Below are 13,036 nucleotides of genomic sequence, written 5' to 3'. Positions count from 1 at the left end.
AGGGGTTAAGTGAGCATAGAATCCGAAGTGTCTGAAGCGAGACGTGCATGGTCTAATCCGGCTCGATATTCGACTGTTCATTAGACGAAGAGAAATGCAGATTACAGTCATCGATTAAAAAAAAAAAAAAAAAAACGCGTGTCATTGAAAGAATATTGTAGGTGTCATTGATTACTTTCGCTGATGGGTGGGGGGGGGATGAAAGTACATTAATCTACCCTCAATTCCGGCCCCATATGGCTGGGATGTATTCACGACTGCAATCCATGTGTGTTCACGTGGCCGGTTTGCCTGTTCTGGGGGGAGCAACCTCCCCTACCTCCGTATGAGACCGACTAACTCACCTTTAGTCGAAGGAGACCAGATAAAGGTTCCTCACGGGAATCGAATCCAGGTGTTTCCGACCAAAGGGCTTCGTCTATACCGACGGAGTCCAGAGGCTCGTGAAATGGGATGATGAGAATAACTGAGACGGTGCAGTCGTCATAAATGATTCGGACGTTAATTTTATTGTTGAGTGCATACGGAGATCAACCTGTTTGGTATAATAAAGGGGGAGAGAAATGCGGAAAGGATCACAAGACCCTTCCCTCCTAAATGGCCTCTGGTACCCGAGTCATCATTGAAGAAATTTCCCTTCACCTGATTTGTCGTAGAATACCAAAATCGAAATGTTTATAATCTCGGAGGCAAATTGCAGGGGAAAACTGTTTTGCTTGATCACTTACTTCTGTTTCTCGTAAATGTCACCAAAGAACAACTGAAATGAGACATCATGTAGTCAAATGAATTGTACACTCTTATCGTCATTTGACAAATAGATATTTGTTGTTGACACATTTTTAAACACGCTCTGAAACTTTTAACTAAATTCGTCTGCTCCGAGATTGTAGCAAAGTTCTGTAATTTGGATAGTTGACCAGACAGTAACAGTATTGTAGGCTCGTGGGCAAAGTAATGCACCGGGGTCCTTACTCTCCCACCTACGGGAATAAAAATGCAAACGGTCAATAAAATTAACCCTACAGATTTATTGGTCCTTCTAACAAAATCAGTGTTTAAACAACACAAACCTTTGCGAAATTTCTATGCAGAGAATTGATTTATAATTGGCTTAAACTCTTCAGGATGGACTATATGGCAGCATGGGTCCCCCTGTTTGGGATCTCATAATTTCAGAGAAGTGTAATCCGTGTCGGCTAATCACTGCAGTGTTCAGGATCAACCATTTCAGTGATTTGCACTCGTTTTATCCTTAATTTCTTGTGTTCGTGGTTGTTGATCTTACAGCTCAATAGCCGAATTCTCATAGCTGCTTGAAAATGGCCTCCCTCAGAAAACGCGCAGAAAAAGCGAAGAAGTAAGATGACTCCGCTGTGTCATTGCTTGTCAAGGGATTCTCTCATTCAACGTCCGGTTTAATTTTTTTTTTTTTTTATTTCTGTTTAGTCGTCTTCCAGTACGATATCGAGTTACAGCCTTCCTTGCTCTTTCTATCAGATCTTTTAAAATAATGGACTTATTCTTCTCGTTTCGTATTACCAGACTCTATGATGAATCAAGTTTCTTGCAGTTTTTTTTTTTTTTTCTCTCAAACAAACGAATGTTTTTTTTTTTTTCTTCACATCTCCGATACTTTTAAAGATCAACTAAACCTTGACGTGTTACATCCTTTCCTCTGTTTATTTCGGTAGCATTTATAACCCATCACGAGATATCTAATTGACAGAACTGTTAGTGATGAGTTGATCAAAAATCTCGCCATCGATATCCAAAAATCAATAATTTTTATGGCCAGTTTAGAGGGAAAAGATTATACGTGGAATTGTAATGCAAGCTCTACTTATAAAAACATTCTGTCGGTGCTTGCACAGATGGTCTTAGATTGTATCTTATCACCGGCTATTCCACCCCTGCATTAACTTCATGGGTGGACGGAAGCTATCCTGAGTGGCGCTCATTATAGCGTTCCCACACTCCCACGACATCTACGTCGTGCGTCATACACATGTGGTCTTTCCCCACTCCTTTTATTTTTTATTTGTAGCTGCATGGGATCTCATGATGCGCGTAAACCAATCCGGACTTATCCCTGTTTCTATCTTCATAAACTCATTCTTGTTTTCTTCATTCCACTTAAGTTTCTAGACTCTTTTTTCTTTTCCCCTCTTCTAGCGGGCGTTTACTATTTTTCCCTGCAACTCAAACGCGCTTTATTAAAGTGTGGATGATTTAAATGATTTGTTTTTCACTTGCTCCTTTTCGTTTTAAAGATTGTACTTCACTGACGACAGATGGGCCTCCTCCTCCTTCCAGTGAACCGATGCCGTCTTTTATTAACCCAGCACCGTAGCCGAGTTTGCTGACTTGACTCGGTTGGAAGAATACAACCGAGACACAATAAATGCTGTAGCGTCGTCCCTATAAGCAAGCACGCCGTCGACTCGCGATTTTATTCAATCATAGAAAATGGGTATGATCCTAAGATGTTTTTCCTCTTGAAGAATAGCATCGAAAGGGAATTTCTAGGAGCGATTTGAATTTGCATAAATTATGTTTGCCATCGTTCATTGTACTCGTTCCCTGCTTAATTTATAAGTTTAGAGAAAGATTTCGGCTTCTGTACTTTTTTTTCCAAATGGGCCGAATCATGAGAAAATATGCAAATATCAATGACATTAAATTATGTTAAGTAACACGTTATGTTTTATATTACTATGAAAAGCCTCATCGCAGCATTTAGATCTGCAAGTTTTCGACTAAACCCGAACAGTGTATCAATCGCGTTATCCGCACGTGTTGCTCAAAATAACTTACAAACGATCTTTTATTAAATAACAATGAAAGTGGGTATTACAGGGGACAAAATGCAGTCCTATGACAATGGCATACACATCCATCCATAGCGCTAGACCGCCCGAAGAAACACCGTTCTAAGTCTTTCTTCGACCGGTTCCCGAGTTAGTTGATTTTTGGTATAGACAAGTGGAGTTTTAACTCAAGAAAATCAACCTTCGAACTCGCACTATTTCAGGCAACAACTATTAGTGTTAGGATTAGAAATCGCAAGATGGTGGCAGTTGTCTGCTATTGTCTTTCCCAGAAGCCCGTTAAAATCATCGATAATCTTGGGCTCGCTATCTGTGATTAGCTGAGTGTGGAAATTACTTCTAGCTTTCGAAAGATAGGCTAAACGCCTCGCTTACTCCTTTTCGGGGAATAAAAGGCGTTAGTGGATTTATTTATCATCAGAATAGTTTGGATGTGTACTGCGTAGCGTTTTATACTGGCTCATAGCGAGTGTCCACTTCTACTCAGTAGTTTGGCAATATTTATCTAGTACTCTTGTGCAATGTTATCTTTACGGATAATTTAAGTTTTCAAGTTTTGAAGACGTCAACTTTCATAACCGATATGGTAATGCAATACCATATATTTTTTTTTTAATTTAAGCAAAGTAATGTCAACGCAACTAGATTTTAAATGTATAGCCTTCGTTGACTTTAATTTCCTCAGTTCAAACAGAGAAAGCGATACTTTGAAGTCATCAATCTCCTCTCAATCTATTTTACCCCATATTACAAAGAATGAGATGGCAGCTGTCTGCTATACTCGCTCCCCTGATTCCTATAAAATCATTGAACCAACTAAGACGGGAGATTGGGCTGCCCGTCGGTCTTCAAAACTTTAGTTTATTCAAAAATTCAAGGTCGCACCAAATGGTAGTTATAATAATAAAAATCAAAGAACTAATCGCGTCTTTAAAAGGAAGTCATTTTTAAGTTTACGACCCATTTACTTATTACCAAATCACTTCCCCAACAAAAGCTCATCAGTACTTCAAAACTTGGTGATCTAAATGATCATAACCGCATCGATATCAGTATTACCCACTTAGTGTTCGGTTTTCTTTGAAGCAGCGAAGAGCTAATAAATATATCTTTACTTCTAAATATATGGAGATTACCTTATGCAGATAGGCGCATGATGCATGGAGTGAAAATGCCAGCAGCACTTCCATTTAATTGGCTGTTTCCCCCCCTGTCGTTTCCTGCTGGCATATTTTATGCAAATCTTTGCTTGTAGATTTGAATTTAATTCTAGAGGTGGGAAAATACCGAGCATTATAAGTTTTAATGCTCGGTAGGTTCCCCCTAAAAGTGGCAAGCAACTAAAAACAAAAGTTGAATTTATGTGCTGTTTGAATCTTTGTGCGATTATGTATCCTGCACCAAATTGCCCATTGCGCCCTCGCTGGAGATGACAGGCCACTTTTCAGGGCTGTATCGAGCAGATGGCGCTATGGAAGCTGCCGAACAAATGATAAATTTCAAACGATTGTGCGTGGCTTGTTAATGTTGGTTTTATACAGTACTGGTCTTTCATTATTTTAATGACGTGAGCTATGAGTTAGCCCCAAGTCGCCATAAGTAAACACATTAATATTTCTTTTATCGATGCATCCCCCCCCCCCCCACTCGAAATCCGTTAACTCAAGCAAGGGTAGCTAAAAATAAATATTTTTAAGGAAGATAAGGCACACCATTGTCGCATCTTTAATGTTAAATATTTAAGGAGTAACAGTTAACGGATAAATGTGCATTTGAATTTAATTCACACAACAAATTAATTTTTATTTGAGAAATAAGTAAAACCCAACGGTTCTTCCAAATTTTCGGTTTTCCCCTAAGGAAGATACGGGGGATGAAGTATACTTCGTGTATAAACAGAAATTCATGTACAGTTAACTTTATTTTGCTATACACCCTCTGTCCAAAAAGAAACCGAACTTTTCGAAAATAGAAGAAACTAGTGGCGCCACCTGTTGTATCTTTTTGTTGTCGAAAGCGGCAACCTTCATTAGTGTTGTGTCAACTGTTTATGACATTTGTTTCATTAGAAGCCGACTTATAGTGCCAAGAGTGACGGTGTGTTTTGACGAACGGTCGGTCGTCACGATATTCATGCCGTACGCGACGAATTCTCGCTATCAATCGCTTCAAAACTTCGAGATAAAACTCACCATTGACCGTTTGGCCAGGTGGAATGAATTCTTTGTGGATAATGTCCTTGGAATCGTAGAAACAAATCAGCATTGTCTTTACTTTTGACTCTTCCAAGCGACTTTTTTTTTTCGGATGCCCCTCTTCTGGCTCATACTCAAAACACCACGTTTCGTCACCAGTAACGATCGTTTCAAGGAAGTTTGAGTCCTTACGAGCGGTTTTAATGAGGTCCTTGCAGTGTTCAATTCGATACATTTTTTGGTCGTCGGTCAACTTGTGGGGAACAAATCGCGAATTCAATTTACGAAGGGCCAAAATGTTGTGCACAGTTGATTTTGGAATCCTAAAATTCATCTTCAATCAATCTCACGAGCGAGTTCGGGTTTTCTTTGATGAAATTACGCACTTTTTTGATGTTAACTTCGCTCAGTCCAGTTTTTGGACGGCCCGGCTTTTTTTCATCGTCCTCAAGCGTCTCATGGCCACTTTGAAATCGCTTAAACCACTCATAAACTTGAGTGCGGGATAAGCATTCATCGCTGTGTGCTTTTTGAAGCATTTGATGCGTTTCGGCAAAACCTTTACCAAGTTTAACACAAAAGTCAATCGCAGCTCTCTGTTTGAAACTCATTTTCCGACCGCTCGTCAAACACACCGTCACTCTTGGCATTATAACTCGGCTTCTAATGAAACAAATGTCATAAACAGTTGACACAACACTAAGGAAAGTTGCCGTTTTCGACAACAAAAAGATACAACAGGTGGCGCCACTAGTTTCTTCTATTTTCGAAAAGTTCGATTTCTTTTTGGACAGAGGGTGTATAAATTAGCGTCTTTCTATAAAGAAAAAAAAAACATTTCAGTAAGAAGTTCCACTGTTTGTTTTTTACCCCTTTACTAATTGGAGTGTATCATAATGATTTGATACAAACCTTTCTCGCTCCCACATAATTTCAGTATTTATTCTTATGCCCCCACGCCTAATAATGCAATAAAGTCATTATGAATGACGTCAAAGCTGGGTTTGAAACTTGGCATGCTTTCAAAAATCCTTACTGGTTTTAAGCCTATAAATGAAACCCAAGTTTTTACAAATGATTTTAGTTAAATTCGCAATTTTTTTTTTTTTTTTTTGTAATGCCAGAATAAAGCAACATCTGTATTTTGACTTTCATTTGGCCTTATATTACCTCTAGCTCATGTGAGGAAGAAGGTTGTATTTAACCTTGAGGCGTAGCTGATCTGTTAGTGTTTCTATTTTTTACTATAATATATTGTTGGCATTATTCCCTAAATAATGCCAACACTATCATGCTACCTGCTTGAACCATTCTTCAGAAAGATGCAGAAAAATCAATGGTTTCCGATGGTTCTTAACAAGTGTGCTGCCGGTGAAAGATGTCACATGACACAGTTGAGTGTAATTGGCTACTCTGATTCTAACAACTGAAGACTGCTATGCGCATTGACTTCTAAACCAATGGAATATCGTTTATAGGTCAATCGTAGACTCTATTAAAGGATTTGTTACCCTTGCAAAGAAAATGAACCCAAATATATCTACGCACTGTTTTTTGCACAGAGAATCCATAGTTTCAAAAACGTTATGGCAATATTAAAGCCTGTACTAGACCAAGTTATAAATATGGTAAATATCATCAAGTCAAGACCTTTAAAAGCACGCCTTTTTAAAAAACTTTGCATATCTATGGAAGCCAAGTACGAATCTTTGCTTTTGCACACTGAAATAAGATGGTTATCCAGGGGCAAAGTGCTATTCCGAATTTTAGGACTTTAGAATGAATTATTGGCCTTTTTTCAAAAGGAAGATGCTTTTGTAAAATGTCTTCCAAATGATATTCGGTGTTGCTAAAATGGCATGTTTAGCCGATATTTTTAATTACTTTAAAAGCGTTAATACAAGTATCCAAGAGAAAAATGAAAATGTTTTGCCATCCACTGACAAATTGTTAGCTTTTCAGAAAAAAGTATCGCATATCCGAAAAAATACAGTAGATGTGTTTCCTTCGCTCCATAATAAAAATGTCGAAGGAATTATTTCCGTTATAACAGAACATTTAACAATATTGGAAGGAAAGATTTCAAGTTACTTTCCTTCCTTAAATACACACAATTATGAGTGGATACGAAATCCATTTGGCACAGTTCATACATCGAGTTGGGAATTTTCGATATTGTGAATTTACCTTGTGAACGGATCGTACTCGAAAAAAGAAATTCTCTGAAATAACTCTTGAGGAATTTTGGAGTTTTGTCCAAGCCGGATACCCGCTCTCTCCACAAGGGCACTGAAATTGTGTTAGTTTTCAACATCATATTTGCGTGAACTCGGTTTGTCAATATTAACCAACATAAAAACTAAAAAGAGTGAAAGACTTACTAATATAGACAAAAAAGATGAGGGGAGCGATATCACACATTAGACCTGATATTGCTGAAATCTGCAAAAGCCTACAAGCTCAAGAATCGCATTAAAATAAGTTCCATTTTTATAAGAGTCAAATCCGTGCATATTTTTATTGTTAGTTTTATGACTCTAATTGCGTTTGGTGTTCCCCAAATTTTTATTATAATCAAAAGTGTTCCGTGACTTCGAAAAGGTTAAGAACCACTGGTTTATACTAAGAAATGTTCCTAAGCAGTGGCACACCAGGGGGGGGTTAAGGGGCCTGCACCCCCAAAGAAAAAAGGGGGGATGAACACTAGAAAATTTTCCAAAAATCTTTTCCTAATTAAAATTGTTTTTTTTTTTTTTTTTTTTTTAATTTGTTGTCTTTTATTTCTATGCAGCTTATGAATTAGCGATCACCGCAGATGCTCAGTCTTAGGCCGTATGCAATGCGTGGTGTGTATTCTCAAATCGTCTACTCAACTCGCCCTCCCAAGATTAAATCCTGAGTGCGCCACTGCTCTTCGTCGTCTGTTTATGTGGAAGGTCGTCCAGTCCTGAGATCTTCACTGGCCGATGTTCTGCCCTCTTTAAAACGCTTAAACCACTCAGTAGCACTGGTTTCGGCTCATACAGTCCTCCCCGCATGCTTCGTTAAGCAATTGAAATTCTCTGTAAAATTTTTACCAAGTTTGCAGCAAAATTATGCACAGGCTGTTCAAGCTCTTTCATTGCCATTAATCCGATGAACAGCTTGTGCACGTACTCGCATCAGCGAATGTAACTCGACTTCTAATGCTCAGTAGAACGGGGCAAATGACAGTTTGTTGTCAAAACCTGCCGCTAGGTGCGCTCAGTAGCCGCACCGCGCTATTTAAAAAGTTTTTTTTTTTTTTTTTTTTTTTTTTTTTTTTTTTTTTTTTTTTTTTTTAACATTTTATCGTATATAATCAATAAAAATAGAAAGAAAAAATCCTTAAGCCACCCACGCTACGAACATGCTATAGGTTTATAGAAGCCTTTCATGTATGGGAAACACGTCATACACTGGCTCGCGTAGCCTTCTTATTTGCTTTGGCCATAATTCTCAAACAGCAACAATATTTTATTACAGGACATATGGACAGATTTCGACAGGTTGGTATCATTTGATTGTGTTTATTATTATTATTATTATTATTATTACGGGCAACTCCAGGGAGTCATTAGACTCATCGAGGGAGCCCCCAAATCATTTTCATCACAACTATTCGACATTCATACAGTATCTATCATACCTCGCCTTAAACTCATTCACTGTCACAGCATCCACCACAGACTCAGGGAGCGCATTCCACTCATTCACTACTCTAAAAGTAAAGAACCCAGCTCTAACACCTTTACTAACCACACTTTTGCCCAGTTTCCATGGATGTCCCCTAGTCCTCCCACAACCAGCCCTGTTCTCAAAAATATCTTCTGAATTAATTTTATAGAAACCCTTCAGTAATTTGAATGTCTCAATCATATCTCCCCTCCTCCGCCTATCAACCAATTTTTGCAACCCACAAATCCTCAACCTCTTCTCATACGGTTCATTCCACAGACCTGCTATCATCTTGGTCACTCGCCTCTGGATCCTCTCCACCTCCTCCCCATCAAGAAGAAACCTAGGTGACCAAATCTGAGCACAGTAGTCGAGATGAGGTCTTATCAAGGCTCGATACAGAGGAACAATAACCTGCTTGTCTCTGCTTGTCAACGTATTCTTCAGCAACCAAGTGATTTGATGAGCTGATTTGGCCACTTTTGCAATGTGTCCCCTAAATTTCAATTCCTTATCCACCAACACTCCTAAATCTCGTGCCTCATCAATTTCCTGGAGCACGGTTCCACCAATGCAGTAAACTGCCTCCCATCTTTTCACCCCAAAATGCATAACCTTACATTTTGCCACATTAAATTGACATCCATTCTCCCTAGCCCAGACCTCCAATCTATCCAAATCATCCTGCAAAATTTTGACGTCATCTGCATTCACTATTGCCCTACCCAACTTTGCATCATCCGCAAACAAATGAACTGTTCCTCTCAGATCCTTTCCTATATCATTTATGAACAAATTAAACAGCAGTGGTCCAAGAACAGATCCTTGTGGTACACCACTAGTCACAGGCCGTCTTGTGGACTCTACTCCTGAGTAAACCACTCTCTGATATCTCTCCATCAACCACCCTCCTATCCATCTCACCAACCCTATGTCCATTCCCATATGCTGCAATTTACTGATTAGAATTCCATGTGGTATCCTGTCAAAGGCCTTAGCAAGGTCCAGCAGAATCACTGTAAACCCATTACCCTTATCCAGTTCAGCCATCACTGTGTTATAATACGTGAGCAAGTTACTGAGGCATGACCTACCCTTCACAAAACCATGCTGTCCCCGATACAGTATCCCATTTTCTTCTATCCAATCTTGTATTTTCCTCTTGACTATTTTCTCTAAGACCTTGATAATGATTCCTGTTATGCTGATTGGCCGGTAATTTTCAACAGCAGCCTTGGAACCACCTTTGTGCAGTGGAACTATTTTCCCCTCTTTCCACCCCCTTGGGACTGACCCAGTCCTGAGGCTCAAATTAAACATAATGGTCAAGGGCACTGACAATTCTTTTGCCGCTTCACGTACGACACGAGCTGGTATACCATCCAATCCTACAGATGTATTGACATTGAGGTTCTGTAACAGACTAGTTACCTCTACCTCATTCATCACAATTCCAGTATAAGCTGATTGTTCCTCCATTTCCGCAAGGCCACCACCTGGATGATATACTCTTGCAAAGTGCTCGCTCAGTAATTCCACAACATCGACTGATTCAGTTACCTCCCTACCCTCAGCATTTTTTAAGATCATTCTACCATGAGCATTTTTCCTTTTACTTGCAACATATTGAAAAAACTGTTTGGGATTCTCTTTAGCCTGCATGGCCAATTTCCTTTCGTAATCTGCTTTTGCTTTTCTTACCACCCTTGTTACCATCCTGGCCTGAGCTTTATACTGTTCATGCACCTGATGGTCACCCTTCTCCTTAAATTCCCTCCACAATTGTTTCTTTTTTTGCAGCTCAAGCTTAATAGTGTTATTTATCCATTTAACCCCTACCTGATTTATTATTCGGACTCTTGGTATACAGTCAACCATTGCCTCCTGCAAACAGTTCTTGACCACCTCCCATGCACCATCAACATCCAGCCCTTGCAGTTTTACATGCCATGGCATTGAGCCAAGCACACACCTAAGCTTGTCATACTTACCAGCCCGATAATTCCACATATACCCTGTCTTAATTGTAAATTCGACTCCTTTAGCCACCTCCCAAGTCATGACCTTATGGTCACTCTCACCAATTGGTGGCAACAAGGTCATGTTCGTTACAGCCACATTCTCAGTTGCAATTACTAGGTCCAGCACTCTCTGCCCCCTGGTATTTTCCAATACATGTTGCCGTAGATAGTTGTCCCTTAATAACTGCATAAAATCCAATTCCTTCCTCCCTCTAACTCGATCCTCTAACTTGACTTCCAAAGAGCGAGATGGATAAGAAACTATGGAAGGGTTTATAAATAATAAAGTGTGGGTGTGGTAATGCTAATATAGCCGCTAGAAAACTCGACAACGAAAAACAATCATCAGAACTCTGTATATTGAGATGATCACCACATGTAATTTAGTGTACACGCGGACCTACGTAATTATGGATTCTTTTCCCAGAAGATCTCTGTGTGTGGGAGGGTGCTTTACAAATATGGTAGTCCTGTGTTACATTTTTTGGCAAGTTCACTGTGCCATCAATTAAGGCACGTACAGTCACATTCCTAGAAATATATACTTCATGAGTCCTCCATAATTGATAGTATACACCCCCTGTCCAAAACGAAACCGAACTTTTCGAAAATAGAAGAAACTAGTGGCGCCACCTGTTGTATCTTTTTGTTGTCGAAAGCGGCAACCTTCATTAGTGTTGTGTCAACTGTTTATGACATTTGTTTCATTAGAAGCCGACTTATAGTGCCAAGAGTGACTGTGTTTTGACGAACGGTCGGTCGTCACGATATTCATGCCTTACGCGACTAATTCTCGCTATTAATCGCTTCAAAACTTCGAGATAAAACTCGCCATTGATCGTTTGGCCAGGCGGAACGAATTTTTTGTGGATAATGCTCTTGGAATCGTAGAAACAAATCGGCATTTTCATTACTTTTGACTTCTCCAAGCGACTTTTTTTCGGATGCCCCTCTTCTGGTGGTCTCCACTCAGCGCTCTGTTTCGGGCTCATACTCAACCACGTTTCGTCACCAGTAACGATCGTTTCAAGGAAATTGAAACGGTTTTAAAGGTTTAATGTTTTAATTCAAGGACCTCATTAAAGGTTTTAATGAGGTCCTTGCAGTGTTCAATTCGATACATTTTTTTGGTCGTCGGTCAACTGCTGGGGAACAAATTGCGAATTGAATTTACGAAGGCCCGAACTCTCGGTCAAAATGTTGTGCACAATTGAATTTGGAATCCCCAATTCATCTTCAATCAATCTCAGCAACGATTTCGGGTTTTCTTTGATGAAATCGCGCACCTTTTTGGATGTTGACTTCGCTCAGTCCAGTCTTTGGACAGCCCGGCTTTTCGTCGTCCTCAAGCGTCTCACGATCACTTTGAAGTCGCTTAAACCACTCATAAACTTGAGTATGGGGATAAGCATTCATCACCGTATGCTCTTTGAAGCATTTGCGTTTCAGTAAAATATTTTGGTGTATAAACCACACTTACCAAGTTTAACACAAGTCAATCGCAGCTCTCTGTTTGAAACTCATTTTCCGGCCGTTCGTCAAAACACACTGTCACTCTTGGCACTATAACTCGGCTTCTGATGAAACAAATGTCATAAACAGTCGACACAACACTAATGAAGGTTGCCGCTTTCGACAACAAAAAAATAAACAGGTGGCGCCACCAGTTTCTATTTTCGAAAAATAGGTTCTTTTTGGACAGAGGGTGTAGATCCTAGGATTCCTTTCCTTAATCTTTTGAATATCAATCTCCAAGCTATTTGTCCTTGATTAATTTTGTTTTGTATCTGCTGTTGGGCTTTTCAAGATCATCAAAGTATCTATAAATAATAATGGAAAGGGTACAGAGGCAGATAACAAAGATGGTTTCAGGACTTTACAATGTTAGTTATGACGATCGGCTGAGGGAATGTGGACTGAAGAGTTTGTTAAATGATATGACCAAGATGTTTAAACTGTTGAGAGGTAGTTACAAGGTTGGGGAGTTCTTTTGCTTGGCAGAACAGCAGGAAGGAGCAATGACAAGGGACCATCCCTGGAAAGAACAAAAGGCAGCTGTGAGCAAGAGGGCGAGGAGTGGTTTCTTTGCATAGAGGGTAGTTGAACCATGGAATGCATTGCCTTATAATGTGGTGAGAGCAAGAACAGTCAATGAGTTTCAAGGAGTGGTATGATAGATTTTATGTTTCCTAGGATTGTCCTCCCACGATAGTCTCTTGACCCCATGATGGCCTGGATAATAATAATAATTCATGGGCTAAGTAGTTTATATTACACGTTTTGGTAATAAGAA

The 13,036-nt window shown here is 39.5% G+C and overlaps 1 protein-coding gene across 3 annotated transcripts in view; it reads left to right on the top strand.

Moving 5' to 3' along the window:
* Traf4 (TNF receptor associated factor 4) overlaps positions 1-13,036 on the top strand; it is a 203,036-nt gene that overhangs the window by 170,643 nt on the left and 19,357 nt on the right. The gene's annotated exons all lie outside the window — the stretch shown is intronic.

The sequence above is a fragment of the Typopeltis vanoorti genome, chromosome 20 (assembly GCF_054136105.1).
Source record: "Typopeltis vanoorti isolate ZY-2024b chromosome 20, IOZ_Tvanoo_1.0, whole genome shotgun sequence".
In the NCBI taxonomy this organism is placed as follows: domain Eukaryota; kingdom Metazoa; phylum Arthropoda; class Arachnida; order Uropygi; family Thelyphonidae; genus Typopeltis; species Typopeltis vanoorti.
Note: the sequence above shows the minus strand (reverse complement) of the source record. Positions and strands in the feature narration are given on the sequence as shown.